Source organism: Lemur catta, chromosome 5 (assembly GCF_020740605.2).
Source record: "Lemur catta isolate mLemCat1 chromosome 5, mLemCat1.pri, whole genome shotgun sequence".
Classification (NCBI taxonomy): Eukaryota; Metazoa; Chordata; class Mammalia; order Primates; family Lemuridae; genus Lemur; species Lemur catta.
This window is the reverse complement of record NC_059132.1, coordinates 73,922,164-73,937,933: the sequence shown is the minus strand read 5'-3', so window position 1 is coordinate 73,937,933 and position 15,770 is coordinate 73,922,164. Positions and strand designations below refer to the sequence as shown.

The 15,770-nt window shown below is 32.1% G+C and overlaps 1 protein-coding gene and 1 non-coding gene across 2 annotated transcripts in view; one reads left to right on the top strand and one right to left on the bottom strand.

Annotated features, from left to right (window-relative positions):
- Positions 1-15,770, top strand: part of LRBA (LPS responsive beige-like anchor protein) — a 613,453-nt gene that overhangs the window by 242,387 nt on the left and 355,296 nt on the right. The gene's annotated exons all lie outside the window — the stretch shown is intronic.
- LOC123639064 lies at positions 14,889-15,014 on the bottom strand. The gene has a single exon (XR_006735631.1). It is a non-coding gene; the product is annotated as a small nucleolar RNA SNORA3/SNORA45 family (small nucleolar RNA).

The following is a 15,770-nucleotide window of genomic DNA, read 5'->3' as shown; positions in this document are numbered from 1 at the left end:
ATTTTATATTTTTCTTTATCGTTTATATGATTATTATTGTTTTCTTCATGGAATCCATCGATATAATGCTTTTTTTTAAGGTTATATTACCTGGATAAATCCTACCAGGTTGAGGGTATTTTTTTTTTAACATAACCATTCTAACTTTTTAAATGGTTTTTATAACTATTTATAAGTGATCTTGGTTTTCTTTTCGTTGGTATGTGCTATTGTCATAAAATAAATAGATTAGTTGTTTTGTTTTGGTACTTCAGAGAGCTAAATCTAGGACTTATTCATTGATTATATAAGTTAATTGTTTCCTAATTCATTTGCATCTCTTGGCTACTCTTGTTTCTCTCCCCCTCATTCATTTTGTGTTTTTGTCCCACCTCCCTCTCTCTCTCCTCCCTCCATCGCTTCCATCTCTTTCTTTCTCTTTCCCCATTTTTCCCCTTCTGGTTTATTTGAATGCTTAATTTCACTTCTTTTGAAGTAATGAAACCAAATCAGGATATGAATTTTTGTCTGATGACAGCAGTGATCTCATTATTATTTTTTTACATGGTATTCTCATTTTTGTTATGTTGTAAATAGTATGTCATTTTTGATCTTGTAGTTATTTAATTTCCAAGGAGTTTGTCCTTTATTGTTAGTTCAAACTTTGTTATTCTTTTCTTATTTTGTTGGCTTATGAACAGGTAGTATGGTCTGTAGAATGTCTCACTGAAATTGGAAGATTTTTAATTGGCCTAATTTGATATTATTGTTATATTTACAGGCTTTTATGTATGTTAAAAAAAAGGAAAACTGTAATAAAACATAATATTCTGATCTGTAATCATAGCAAAATTTCCAATGGGATTTTTTTTAAAGAACTCAGGGAAACGATTATCAGACTCATTTGAAAAAAATAAATAAATATACTAGGCTATTCTGCAAGAAGATCAGGAGGGCATGATTAGATCTATGGTAATTAAATGTGGAAATTGTATTATGGATCAGGTATCAGAACACAATATAATATGTGTTTTAGATTTTTTAAGAGAATAATTTTCTGGAGTTTTAAGATACTGGACGATCTCAGAGGAATATATTTATAGATTCATCATTTTAGACATATGTACAATTAAAAGTTAACAAACATTTACATTCAAACTGAAAATAAAATCAGAAAACATTTGGGGAAGTGTGGGATATTAATATTTTAAAATATATAAATATAAATTTTGAGAATATAGAGATTCTCAGACATTTGGGGGAAAATATGAATAGAAAAGAGATTATCAGTTGTCAGTAATGGGAAAGTACAAATTAAAGTGGTAAAACTATTACAGTTTTTTTATGTCAGATGAATGGATAGATAAAAATATGGAATATCCATATAATGAGATATTATTCAAATGTACATGTATAATATACATATATAATATGTAATGTATGTTTGCACGTATCATTGATATATATACATTCTAAAAGTTTAAATCACAAGTTATAGTATAAATAAAATTCTTATGTCAGAGATTTGTTATTAAAAAGAAGAAATTCTCCCAATATTCCTTTTAATAGGTCTTGTTCTTAGATTATTCATTTAGCCTCAATATTGCTTTGATTGGTTTGTCTAATTAATGATAAATGATATTGCCTATTTTGTATTTCATATTAATTTATAACCTTTTTCAGAATACTAATAGATCTTCTAGTTTTACATATTTTTAAAATATTTTGTTGTTTTGGGGCTAACCCTATAATGTATTATTATGCTGTGGGTTTTGGGGAATTGTATGTATTATCCATATATTATTATGATTATCATTAGATACCGAAAATTTCTTGATACTTTTACATGACTGTCTATATTCTTTATAAATCATGTTCAGTAGCCAGCTTCTCTGCATGATTTCTCTTCGGTAATTAAATTTAGCATTTCCAGCTGCTGAAAAATTTGTTGGCCTTTTCTGTTCATTTGTGTTTCCTCATGCGTAAAATGTAAGACATCCACATATTTTTAATTCTTTTAGAATACCATTTTATGTGCTGAGTTTGGCAGTTATATACTGTGAATGGTTTACTTTTTTATTCAATCTTAAATATGAATCTTACATGTTAATTTAAATATGAATCTGTTATATATCAGATATGTAATTACCCTAAGTGTCTTTCTTCTAGTAATTTACAAGGGATTTAATTTTTTTTCTTTGTTATACTAGATTATTTTTAAAAATATGTAATTTTCAGACACCTGTATTCTCTCTTTAAGTGTAGGTATAAACAGTTATACAGAGCTTTAAGTTGAACTAATTACCATTGTTATTAAATTAATCTTTGATTATAACAGAAGAATAATTTTAAATAGAATAAATAAATCTTATGTCTATTCTTTACAGTACTTTATTTAGGAAACTGTAACTCAATTATATTTATATGAGGGATGCTTTTTGATGAAGATAATTTTTTGAGGTGTTTACTGATATCACTGAGTCATCTATCTGTCTTCAGAGAGTATCATGCCTATAATTCAATGCTAATTATTCTCCATTACTTCAGAAAGTACTTTTTCATAGATAATGTAGTTCTTTGTAATAAATTATTAGCATCTACCTACAGCTTGCTATTTTTGGAGATCTCAAATCGTCATTTTTTTAAATATTAATGAGTTCATTTATAAACAGCAGTAGAAGCTTGGATATAATCTTCACTTGTGAATTTATTTAGAGTTATAGCACATAAACTGCTATATTTCAGGCCCTTTATTGAGATTCTGATTTTATCAGTGGGTATATGGTTTATGATTGATTGGGCAGTTTTAGGTATTACTAGCCTAATTCTCCAATTCTATTTTGTTTTTATATTTATTACCATACATTATATTGTTAAATACAGTTTTCTAACATAATAAAATGTTATGATATCAAATGGAGGAGTGGTAACAATACAAATATTTTTGGTACAGCTGTTAATCATCTTTAATTACATTGTTTTTAGTAGAGTTTTAGGCCATCAGTGTCCTCAATATCAGTACCAAAACCATAAAAATTCTTATCAGAAAACATATGGTAAATCTTCATGACTTGTATTTGGAAATAAATTCTTAGTATAATACCAAAAAGAAAAGATAGATAATCAAATGTCATCAAGATTAAAAATGTTTGTGCATCACACATTTTCACTTTTATCAAGAATGTGAGAAGACAGTATGGGATAAAATATTTGCAAATCTTATATCTCATAAAGGTCTTATATTGAGAATATGTAAAGAACTCATTTAACTCAACAACAAAAAGACAATCCAATTAAAAAATGGGCAAAGGACTTAATAGACTTTTCTCCAAAAACTAAAAACAAATTGCCAAACAACCCATGAGAAGATGTTCACCATCTTTTAGGGACATTGAGGAAACTGTAAATTCACAGCCACATCCACTGGGCTGGCTAAAATAAAAAGGCAATAACATGTTGGCGAAGATGGAACCCTCATACACTGTTGGTGTAATGTAAAATTGTGTAGCCGCTGTGGAAACTGGAGGAACCAGTGGAAACAGTTTAGTGTTTCCTCAAAAATTTAAGCATAGAATTACCATGTGATCCAATAATTCTACTTCTAGTTATTTACCCAAAAGAATTGAAAATTGCTACTCAGACAAGTATGTGTATGTGCATATTCATAGCAGTACTATTCAGAATAGCCAAAATGTGATAACTGCCTGTGATGGTTAATTTTATCTATTAACTTCATTGGGCCCAGATTAAACTTTATTTCTGGATGTGTCTGTGACGGTGTTTCTGAATGAGATTAGCATTTGATTGAGTGGACTCAGTATTTTTTAAATCAGTCTAGTAATAAAACTTTAAATTAATTTTCTACATATTTTGTCTCTCCTTTGAACTTCTCATAACACTCTGTCTTCATGTCTAGCTTCCACTACCACCACTCCCCCTTGAAATTTCTTTTTGTGGACTATTGACCTCAATGTAACCAATGCCAATATTTATCTATTTGTCTTCATTTTAATATACCTCATCTCAATATCTAATGACTTTCAACAGATTCTTATTCCCTCTTTACTAATCACTCTCTCTCAATTGCTTTTATATCTTCCCTTTTCTACACAGCTTTTAAATACTAGGGGTCTTGGGGACTTTATCCTAAGCCTTCTCTTTTGTGTCTGCATTTCTTTTCTAAGTAATCAAATCTATTTCTGTTAGTAATCTGTTAGTAATTACTATTTCTGATAGTAATCTAATCTATCCCTTAAATTATATCTTCAGTCTCATAGTTTAAAATTTTCTGTCTTAAGTCCAAATTCTTTTTCTGAGTGCCAGACATACTTGTTAATCCTTATTTTACATACCTGCTTAGATTTCTTACAAACATCATCATACAGTGTAGCCAGGTTGTTAAGAGCAAAGGCTATATACATACACTGAGACAGCCTAGGTTTTGGTAATTCGCTAATACTTTTTCAGTTTTTTAACTTTTGTGAATAACTTCTTACCTCTCAAGTTCCTTATTTGTGAAATGAGGATTATAATACCTTTTTGTGAGAAATGAGATCCATTTAGAACAATGTCTGGCATACAGTAACCACTCAATAAATGTAAACTGCTACAGGTTGAGTATTCTTCATCCCAAAATCTGAAATTCGAAATGCTCCAAAATCCAAAACATATTAAGTGAGAATACGACACACAAGGGAAATGTTCTTGGAGCATTTAAGATTTCAGATTTTCAGATTAGGGATGATCAACCAGTAAGTATAATGCAAATATTCTAAAATCCAAAACACAAGGGAGGGTCAGTATCTCAGTTCTGTACATGTTAAGCTTGAAGTGCCTATTAGATATCTGAATGGATACCTCCTTGGAGTTGGATATATAAATTTGAAATTCATGGGAAAAGTCTAGTCTTCGAAGAGAAATTTGGGAGTCCCCATTGTATTGGTGTTATTTAAAGGCCTATGTCAGGATAAGGTCACCAAGTGAGTGAATATAGATATACGCTGTGGGCAGATAGAAAACCAGAGGAGTTGGTTCTGAAAGTCTATTTTTAAAAGTTTTGGGAGGAATGATAAACTGTGTCACATGATTCTGATATGTCAAATAAGAGTTGGACTGATAATTAACTGTTTGTCTTAGCAAAGTGTGTGTTCTTGTGCTATTTGCTTAACTTCTGACTTTAAAATAATAATGATTTTGATGCATATTTGTATGTATTTATAGGATACAGTGTGATGTTTCAATACATGTATACATTATGTAATTATAAAATCAGGATATTTTAGCATATCCATCACCTTATATATTTATCATTTCTCTGTGGTGATAATATTAAAAATCCTCTCTTCTAGCTATTTTTAAATGTATAATATTGCTAACCATAGTAACCCTACTATTCAGTAGAATGCCAGAACTTATTCTTCCTATCTAACTGTAACTTTGTATCTATTAACCAATCTCTCCCCATTATTTCTCTCCCCCTACCCTCCTCAGCCTCTGGTAACCACTATTCTACCCTCTACTTCTATGGGATCAATTTTTTAGATTCCACATATGAGGGAGATCATGTGGTATTTATCTTCTGTGCCTGGCTTATTTCACTGAACATAATGTCCTTCAGTTTCATCCATGTTGCTGCAAATGACATAATTTCATTTTTTAATGGCTGAATAATATTTTGTTGTGTATATATACCATATTTTCTTTTTTCTGTTCATCTGTTCATGAACACTTAAATTGATTCCATATCTTGGCTATTGTGATTAGTGCTGCAATAAACATGGGACAGCAGATATCTCTTCCACATACTGATTTTGTTTCTTTTGGATATATATACCTAGTACTGGGATTGATGGATCCTATGGTAGTTTTATTTTTCAGTTTTTCAGAAACCTTCATGCCATTTTCCGTAATGGCTGTACTAATTTACATTCCCACCAACACTGTATGAGGAACTCTTAACTTTTATGTCCTTCTTTCTAAGTCACCTCCTCAGAGTCCTTCTTGACTACCCTACCAGGGTGTATCTCTGCTATAAAATACTCTCTGTCTTAGCCCTTTGTTAATTGAGTTTATAATTAACAGCTTAGAAAGTAGTTTCTTCATTTGCGTGTTATTTCTCATAACCGTTTGAGTTGAAGACATGCTTGCCCCTTTGTATTTGCGGTTCTTAATAAATAGATGTTCAATAAACATTTGTTTAATGGACAAAACAAGAACTCCCTGGGAATTCTGTCAGATTTAAGAGTGTGAAATAGATCTTTCATTTAGCATTTGCTTCTTTGATAACAAATATTTGATAGCTAATATTTGTTGAGTGTTGTTATGTACCGGTAAACCTTCTGTTGTACTGGCTGATTCTCCACATCTTAATTTGATCTTTGAGGTTAGTATGAACAGGAATATTTCTTCCCTTAGATAATATTTTATAAAATTGGAAATCTCTAGGTTATAGAAGGTTTATATATGGAGTAGGAAATCATTTTAACAAGTCTACTTTTAGTTCTTTGAGGAATTTCCATACTGTTTTCCATAGAGGTTGTACTAACTTGCACTCCTACAAACAGTGTATAACTGTTCCTTTCTCTCTGCATCTATGCTAGCATCTATTATTTTTAGACTTAATAAAAACCATGGGGTAAGGTGATGTCTCATTGTGGTTTTAATTTGCATTTCCCTAATAATTAGTGACATTTTGTCATATGTTTATTTGTGGTTTGTCTATCTTTGTTTGAAAATCTTCTGTTCATGGGGTTGTTTGTTTTTTCCTTGCTGGTTTGCTTGAGTTCTTTGTAGATTCTGGTTATTAGGCCTTTATCGGATGTACGGCTTGTGAATATTTGCTCTGTTGATTATTTCCTTAGCTGTGCAGAAGCTTTTAAATTTAATCAAGTTCCATTTATTTATTTTTGTTGTTGCTGTGATTGCCATCAGAATCTTCTTCATAAATTCTTTGCAAAGGCTAATATCTAGAAGAGTTTTCCCAGCATTTTCTTCTAGAATTCTTATGGCTTCATGTGTTACCTTTAAGTCTTTTATCCATCTTGAATTAATTTTTGTTAGTGTTGATAGATGTGGATCCTGTTTCATTCTTCTGCATGTGGCTATCCAATTTTCCCAGCACCATTTATTGAATAGGGATTCTTTTCCCTATTGTATATTATTGTCTGTTTTGTTAAAGATCAGTTCGCTGTATGTGGATGGTTTTATATCTGGGTTGTCTGTTCTGTTTCACTGGTCTATGTCTCTGTTTTTGTATCAATATCATGCTGTTTTGGTTATTACAGCTTTGTAGTGTAGTTTGAAGTCTGATAATATGATGCTTCCAAATTTGTTATTTTTGCTTAAGATTGTTTTGGCTTTTTGGGCTCTTTTTTGGTTCCAAATGAAGCATAGCATTATTTTTTCCGGATCTGTGAAATACGATGTTGGTCTTTTGATGGGGATTGCATTGAATCTGTAAATCACTTTGGGTATTAATAGTATGGACATTTTAACAATGTTAATTCGACTATTCGTGAGCTTGATATGTTTTCCCATTTGTTTGTGTTATGTGCAATTTCTTTCTTCAGTGTTTCATAGTTCTCTTTGTAGAGATCTTCCACCTCCTTGGTTCAGTATATTCTAGGATAATTTATTTTCTTTGTACTTGTTGTGAATGGTATTGAGTCTTCAATTTGAGTCTCAGTTTGAATGTTATTGGTATATAGGAACATTACTAATTTGTGTACATTGATTTTGTTCCCTGAGACTTTGCTGAATTTACATATCAATTCCAGGAGACTCTTGGTAGAGTCTTCGGGGTTTTCTGGATATAAGATTGTATTATCAGCCAAAATCTTTATTTGAGAAATTTAACCTGTATTAAAGGAAAGAGATTATGACAAAAGGGATTATATTCATTAACTATTTGAATTTGGATTGGTTTTTGTTCTGAATAAGCCTGGTCTTATGTAGATTCCAACTTAAATTAAGAAACTCAACCTCATAGAATTTCTGATATTATTACGTTTTATTTTTATATTTTAAATTTCTGTTATTCAATGCCAGTTGGCTTAGTAGAGGAGATGCATTTTCTTATAATAACTGTTATTTACTTTCTTGGTGCTTGTTTAAAAAAACCTTCAATTTTGTAATATTTTATTTTCTGAAACATGTTTTATTCTAAAGCTATTCAAAAATGAAATCATTGGGATAGTATTTATGAGACTATAATAAGCATCTGATTAATAGTGTTTTTTACTTGAACGCAAACTATTAGAGATAACAATATAAACAAATTGAGACTTTAGGTAAGTCTATTTATTGATACCATTTTCTTTATTTTTAAGAAGAATGATTCATTAAGTCTTTTTATTTAAGTCATGAAACCATTTCAGCTAACTTTATGAGATGAGAATAACTGCAGACCGTATATTTATCTCATGATTTCTTCCATCAAAGCAAGAAGAAGTGAATTATTGAAAAGATAAAAATAAATTTGTTTGCTTTCTGTCAGAGTTCATATCCACAGCCAACCTTGATAGAAGACCAGAATGATTTAGACAAGTTTGCTTTGGAGATTCATAACATATGCTTGCTGGACAGAATTGAGTTATCTCTGCTCTGGAGAGTAAGTTATTGTAGCAGGAGCTGACAGAGATGAAGATAACTGAGGGAAATTCAATTACCTTTTAGTGTTTTCTTTCTAATAGGATTCTTAATGTGAAAAAGATCCTTATATGATGCACCTCTGTTACTTGTGAGATTTGCCTTGATACCTGTTTCCAGAATACTATGAACTTTCAGTTCTAGGCCTTCATTAAGAATGAAATAGGCAGCTTATTGTTAAGTGTAATTTTGATTGAAAAGCCTTAATTTTTTACTTGATATCATTGGTCATTTTTATAACCATTGAATACTCTCTGTGGTTTTCTTTATTTAGCAAAGTGTGTATTATGTTGAATGAGGTCATTATTTAACATGCTGAGAATTGTTTTTTTCTCTCAAATGACCTTTCTGGAGGCCTGTTTTAGATTCTCAGTAGTGATATATTTATCCCTCTGTCTAATTATCATATGCTGGGGATTGTCAGCTAGAATTGTTTAAATGCTTATTTAAATTCTCAAGCTTTCATTTTCACTCTTCTGTTTTTTTTTCTGCCCAACTTTTTGCTAGAATGATTTTTTCATCCTCTTCTACTTTTTAATGTCTTACAGTTTGACTTCTTTCCTTTCACCTCCAATCTTAGGACAAATGGATTAAAATTGCTCTTTTGAATTTCATTAGTGATCTACTAATTATACTATTCAGTGGTTCTTTCTCATTCCTCATCTTCCTTGATCTCTGCAGTTTTTGACATTGATGATAAACCCTTCCATTTTGAAATTCCTTTTTTGTTTAACTGTTGTGCCTGGTGTTTTTCTGATTTTTTAAAATTTCTAATGATTTGACTTCTGGTTTCATGTCTCATCCCATTTCTTACGCTTTTTATTAAAAGTAATGGTCTTTCACAAGAATACCTCCTTTGTATTTTTTAGTTTTGTGTGCTTTTTTAACAATATCATATAATATCAGCAGAATCTAAACCTTTATATAAAAGACATTAAGTATTTTAAAATTTTCAATCTATATATTTCATTTCTTATACAGGTAATTTATAGTAAAAAATTATAAGAAGACACACAGTGAAAAATCCCCTTCTAACCTCTTCCAGGATGCCTTGTACCTCCTTACCCTTGCAGAAAACTATTGTCAATTTCTTATGAATCTTTTCAGGGTTTCTTTGTGCACATAGACTCACATAGCAATATGTATTCTTATCCCCTTTTGTTATATGAATGCTAGCATATTATAAATAATGTTCTATATTTTGCTTTGTGAACTTAGTATTTTTTTAAATATTTTTTATGCTTCCATCAGCAGTGTATGATTTTCTGTTTCTTCATAGAGCATGTTATTGAATTCTTGGACTTTTGTCCAATGGTAGTGTGTAGTTTTAACTTACACTTACTGCTTTTTAACTTAAGTAGTTAACTTTAACTTTAACTTTAGTTAGTTTTAACTTTAACTTACTGCTTTTTTATGAATGAGTTTGATGATCTTTGAGCCTTTGTATTTCCCTTTCTAAGAAAAAATCCTTTGTCCATTCTATTGGATTGGTTTTCTTTAGTTATTGATCTTATAGATGCTCTACATATATTAAGGAATCAACTCTGATATGTGTTGCAATTATTTTTACCAGTTTGTTTATTGAGTTTGTTCTGATGGTTTTATTTGTTGTCCTACAGAAGTGTTTTTTAAAAATTTTTGTCATTGAATATAAGAATATTTTCTTTTATGACTTCTATAATAATTCAATTGGCTTATATCACCAGTGTGATGTTAAAAAATAATAATGGGCATCTTTTTCTTGTTCCTGACTTTAGTAGAGATGCTTCAATATTTCCTAGCTAAATTTGATATAGCTTTTCAGGTAAGGTAAATGTAGTTTATCATTTTAATGAAATATTCATTTAGTTCTGTTTTGTGTAGTTTATTGTTTTTTCTTTTTTTTTTTAGAAATGAATGTTCAATTTTGTCATCCTTAAGTGGAGTATGGAGTTGATATCAATAGTATATTTTTTTCATGTTAGATGTGTCCATATTATGCCAATATATTTTTTCTTTTTTTTTTATTTCAGCTCATTATGGGGGTACAAAAGTTCAGATTATATATATTGCCCATGCCCTCCCATCCCCCCGAGTCTCAGCTTCAAGCGTGTCCATTCCCTAGACAATGCTGATCACACTCATCACGTAGGTATGCACCCATCCCCTCCAGTCAGAACTTCAGGCGTGTCCATTCCCCAGACAGTGCGCCTCATACTCATCAAGTAGGTATACACCCATCCCCTCCCCCCAGCCCCCACCTCTGTCCAATACCCAATTGGTGTTATTCCCAAATGTGCACTTAGGTGATAATCAGGGAAACCAGTTTGCTGATGAGTACATGTGGTGCTTATTTTTCCATTTTTGGGATACTTCACTTAATAGAATGGGTTCTAACTCTCTCAAGGAGAACCACAGAGATGCTATATCACTGTTATTTCTTATAGCTGAGTAATATTCCATGGTATACATGTACCACATTTTGCTAATGCATTCATGAATTGATGGGCAATTGGGTTGTTTCCACATCTTTGCAATTGTGAATTGTGCTGTTATAAACATTTGGGTGTAGGTGTCTTTTTTATAGAATGACTTTTGTTCTTCTGGGTAGATGCCCAATAATGGGATTGCTGGATCGAATGGTAGGTCTACTTGAATCTGTTTAAGGTATCTTCATATTGTTTTCCAGAGGGGTTGCACTAGTTTACAGTCCCACCAGCAGTGTTTGAGTGTTCCCATCTCTCCGCATCCACGGCAACATGTGTTGTTTTGGGACTTTTTGATAAAGGCCATTCTCACTGGAGTTAAGTGATATCTCATTGTGGTTTTGATTTGCATTTCCCTGATGATTAGAGATGTTGAACATTTTTTCATATGTTTGTTAGCCATTTTTATATCTTCTTTTGAAAAATTTCTGTTCATGTCCTTTACCCACTTTTCGACAGGGTTGTTTGATTTTTTCTTACTGATTTTCCTGAGTTCTAAATAGATTCTTGTTATCAGTCCTTTATCTGATGTGTAGTATGGGAAAACTTTTTCCCATTCTGTAGGTTGTCTGTTTACTCTCATGACTGTTTCTTTGGCTGTGCAGAAGCTTTTTAATTTAATCAGGTCCCATTTATTTATTTTTGTTGTGGCTGTGATTGCCTTAGGGGTCTTCTTCATAAATTCGTTGCCTAGGCCAATGTCTGTAAGAGTCTTTCCTACATTTTCTTCTAGAATTCTAATAGTTTCCCACCTAGGGTTTAAGTCTGTTATCCACCGTGATTTGATTTTTGTGAGAGGTGAAAGCTGTGGGTCCTGTTTTAGTCTTTTACATGTGGCTCTCCAGTTTTCCCAGCACCATTTATTAAATAAGGAATCTTTTCCCCAGAGTATGTTTTTGTCTGCTTTGTCAAAGATTAGATGGCTATATGAGGATGGTTTTATATTTGGATTTTCTGTTCTGTTCCACTGGTCTGTGTCCCTGCACTTGTGCCAATACCAAGCAGTTTTAATAATCACATCCTTGTAGTATAGTTTGAAGTCTGGCAAATTAATACCTCCCATTTTTTTTTTGTTGCTTAAAATTGCTTTTGCTAAACAGGGTCTTCTCTGGTTCCATACAAAGTGTAAAATTATTTTTTCTATATCTGTGAAAAATGATGTTGGTAATTTAATAGGGATTGCATTGAATCTGTAGATAACTTTGGGGAGTATAGACATTTTAACAATGTTGATTCTTCCAATCCCCAAGCATGGTATGGTTTTCCACCTATTTACATACTCTGCGATTTGCTTCCTCAGTGTTTCATAGTTCTCCCTATAGAGGTCCTTTACCTCCTTAGTTAAATATATTCCTAGGTATTTTATTTTATTTGTTGCTATTCTGAAGGGTATTGAGTCCTTAATTTGGTTCTCACTTTGACTGTTATTGGCATATATGAATGCCTCTGATTTGTTTGTATTGATTTTGTATCCCAAGACTTTACTGAATTCATTGATCAATTCCAGGAGTCTCTTGGTTGAATACTTGGGGTTTTCTAGATATAACATCATATCATCAGCAAAGAGTGAGAGTTTGATCTCTTCTTTCCCTATTTGGACTCCCTTGATTCTGCTGTCTTGCCTGATAGCTCTCGCAAGGACTTCCAATACTGTGTTGAAAAGTAATGGGGACAGTGGGCAGCCTTGTTTGGTTCCAGTTCGAAGTGGGAATGCTTTCAGTTTTTCCCCATTCGGTATGATGTTGGCTGTGGGTTTGTCATACATGGCTTGTATCATTTTTAGATAGGCCCCATCTATGTCTATTTTGTTAAGTGTTCTTATCATAAAAGGGTGTTGAATTTTGTCAAACACTTTTTCTGCATCTATTGAGAGGATCATATGATCTTTATTTTTGCTTCTATTTATGTGGTAAATTACATTTATAGATTTGCGTATGTTAAACCATCCCTGCATCTCTGGGATGAAGCCCCCTTGGTCGTGATGGATTATTTTTTTGATAAGCACTTGGATTCGATATGCTAGGATTTTATTGAGAAGTTTTGCATCTATATTCATAAGGGATATTGGTCTGTAGTTTTCTTTTTTTGTTGCATCCTTTCCTGGTTTTGGTATCAAAATTATGTTGGCTTGGTAAAATGTGTTGGGGAGAATTCCATCCTTCTTAATACTGGAGAATAGTTTATGTAGGATGGGCACCAGTTCTTCTTTGGAGGTATGGTAAAATTCAGGTGTGAGCTCATCTGGTCCAGGGCTTTTCTTTTTGGGAAGGTTTTTTATTGCTGTTTCGATTTCAGATCTAGATATTGGTCTATTCAGGAATTCTATTTCTTCCTGGTTGAGCCTGGGAAGGCTGTGTGTTTCTAAAAATTTGTCCATTTCCTCCACATTTTCCAATTTGTGTGCATAAAGATTTTTGTAGAATTCATAGATGATACCATGTATCTCTGTGGCATAGGTCGTGATTTCTCCTTTCATGTTCCTGATGGAAGTTATTAGAGTTTTTTCTTTTTTGCTTTTGGTTAGTCTAGCCAGAGGTATGTCTATTTTGTTTTATTTTTTCAAAGAACCAACTTTTTGTTTTATTAATCTCTATTATGGTTTGTTTGTTGTCCTTTTCTTTTAGTTCTGATTTGATCTTAATAATTTTTCTCCTTCTGCTGGGTTTGGGGTCGGTCTGCTCTTCCTTCTCCAGCTCTTTGAGTCCCTTCATTAGGTTGTCTATTTGTAAGTTTTCTGTCTTTTTGATATAGGCATTTATGGAAATAAATTTTCCTCTCAGGACTGCTTTAGCTATGTCCCACAGATTTTGATAAGTTGTGTCTCCATTGTCGTTTAATTCAAAGAATCTTTTGATTTCTGTCTTGTCTCCGCTACTTTACAACCCATTTTGAACTCGAATAAGAAAATTGCTGGAATTTGCTTTTTGTGTAACATCATTTCCATAGTCTAAATATAAAATATACATCAAGTAATAAGTCATTAGCACAAAAACGTAAAGCGAAAAATGTGCATTAACATGATGTATAACATAACCACATTTATTTAAGAATGTATTCCAGTACCAAATGGCAAATTTCAACAATGCTAAAACCACAATTACTTTTACAGCACCTAATACTATGTTTTTACTGTATGTTTTTTATGTTTAGATACACAAATACTTGCCATTGTGTTCTAGTTGCCTACAGTATTCAGTATAGTCACATGGCTGTACAGTTTTGTAGTCTAGGAGCAATAGGGTATACCATATAGTCTGTAACCTTCTAAGTTTGTCTAAGTACACTCTGTGATGTTCAGAAACAATACACAACACATTTCTCAGAGCGTATCCCTATCATTAAGTGACACATGATGACTGTATATATGTTTTTGAATTGTATCTTTTCTGTTTTCTCTCATTGTTATTTTTTTTCAACCACCCTCATAACCTCACTCCAATTAAGAAGCTATATTTATTATCTTTATAGTTATCTCCTCCTATTACAGTGTAAATTGTTTGCTGGTGTAGAACAGTGATTACCACATAGCAGGCACTCAGTTCATTTGTTGAATTAAACAACTCTTTGGAAACCAACAAAGTCCATCAGGAGTAAAAGGTTAGGTTTATTTCATAGAACTAGGATAAATCACTAAGGAAGAAAGAGGCAGTGTCAAGAGTAAAATTCAAGTCACTTGATTGCACTCTAGGGAAAAATCTACACATTCCTATAGTAGAGGTCTTCGAAAGAACTAGTTAAAATACATCATTCCTTAATTTGTGGATATAAGTGAGTAACAGTTGCATAGGTCTGTCTGAAGCATGTCACTAACCTGGTGACTGTGCCATGAGGGCCACAACCAATGAATAAGGTCAGCAGTTACTCTTCGAGGACTCTAGTACACTAAGGCAATAACCTATACCCAAATGTGACTCTAGCCTCGATTGTCATTATTTTCTTGACCTTAGATAAAAATAATATTGATAAGTAACTATGAAATAGATAAAATACAGATTGAGTCTCCCTTATCTGAAATGCTTAGGACCAGAAGTGCTTCAGATTTCAGATATTTTTCATATTTTGGAATATTTGTATTATACTTACTGGTTGAGTGTATCTAGTCTGAAATCTGGAAATCCAGGATGCGCCAATGAGTGTTTTCTTTGAGTCATGTTTGTGCTGAAAAATATTCATATTTTGGAGCATATCTAATTTGGTATTTTCTGATTAGAAATTCTCAACCTGTACTAGCATAACTAACTAGGTGAATATTCTAGCCCTTTTCAGTGTCCAAATCAGTATATTAATAGTTTGAGCACTCAATGAGACCATGTGATTACTTATAGCTTAGCTATGACTTTCCAGCTAGATAACCTTGTGCACTAATTTTGGTTCTGTAATTTACTAAACTATGTGAGCTAAGACACCATTGTCTCACCTTTATATCAGGATAATAATGAAGCTTACCTGTAGCTATCTTGTTATAAATGGGATTTAATAAATGTAATATGCTCATTACTGTGAGTTCATCTTGAGTGTTCAATAACAGTGCTAGTTTTTAAATTCTAAGTAATTTCTGGGAATATCCAAAGAATGCTTATATGGTCCTCAGTCAACCTAGGACTGTTATTTCTGCCACAGGACCTCTATCCAGACTACTACCAGATAGGATAATGTCAGAATTTTGGAGGATACCTCTTA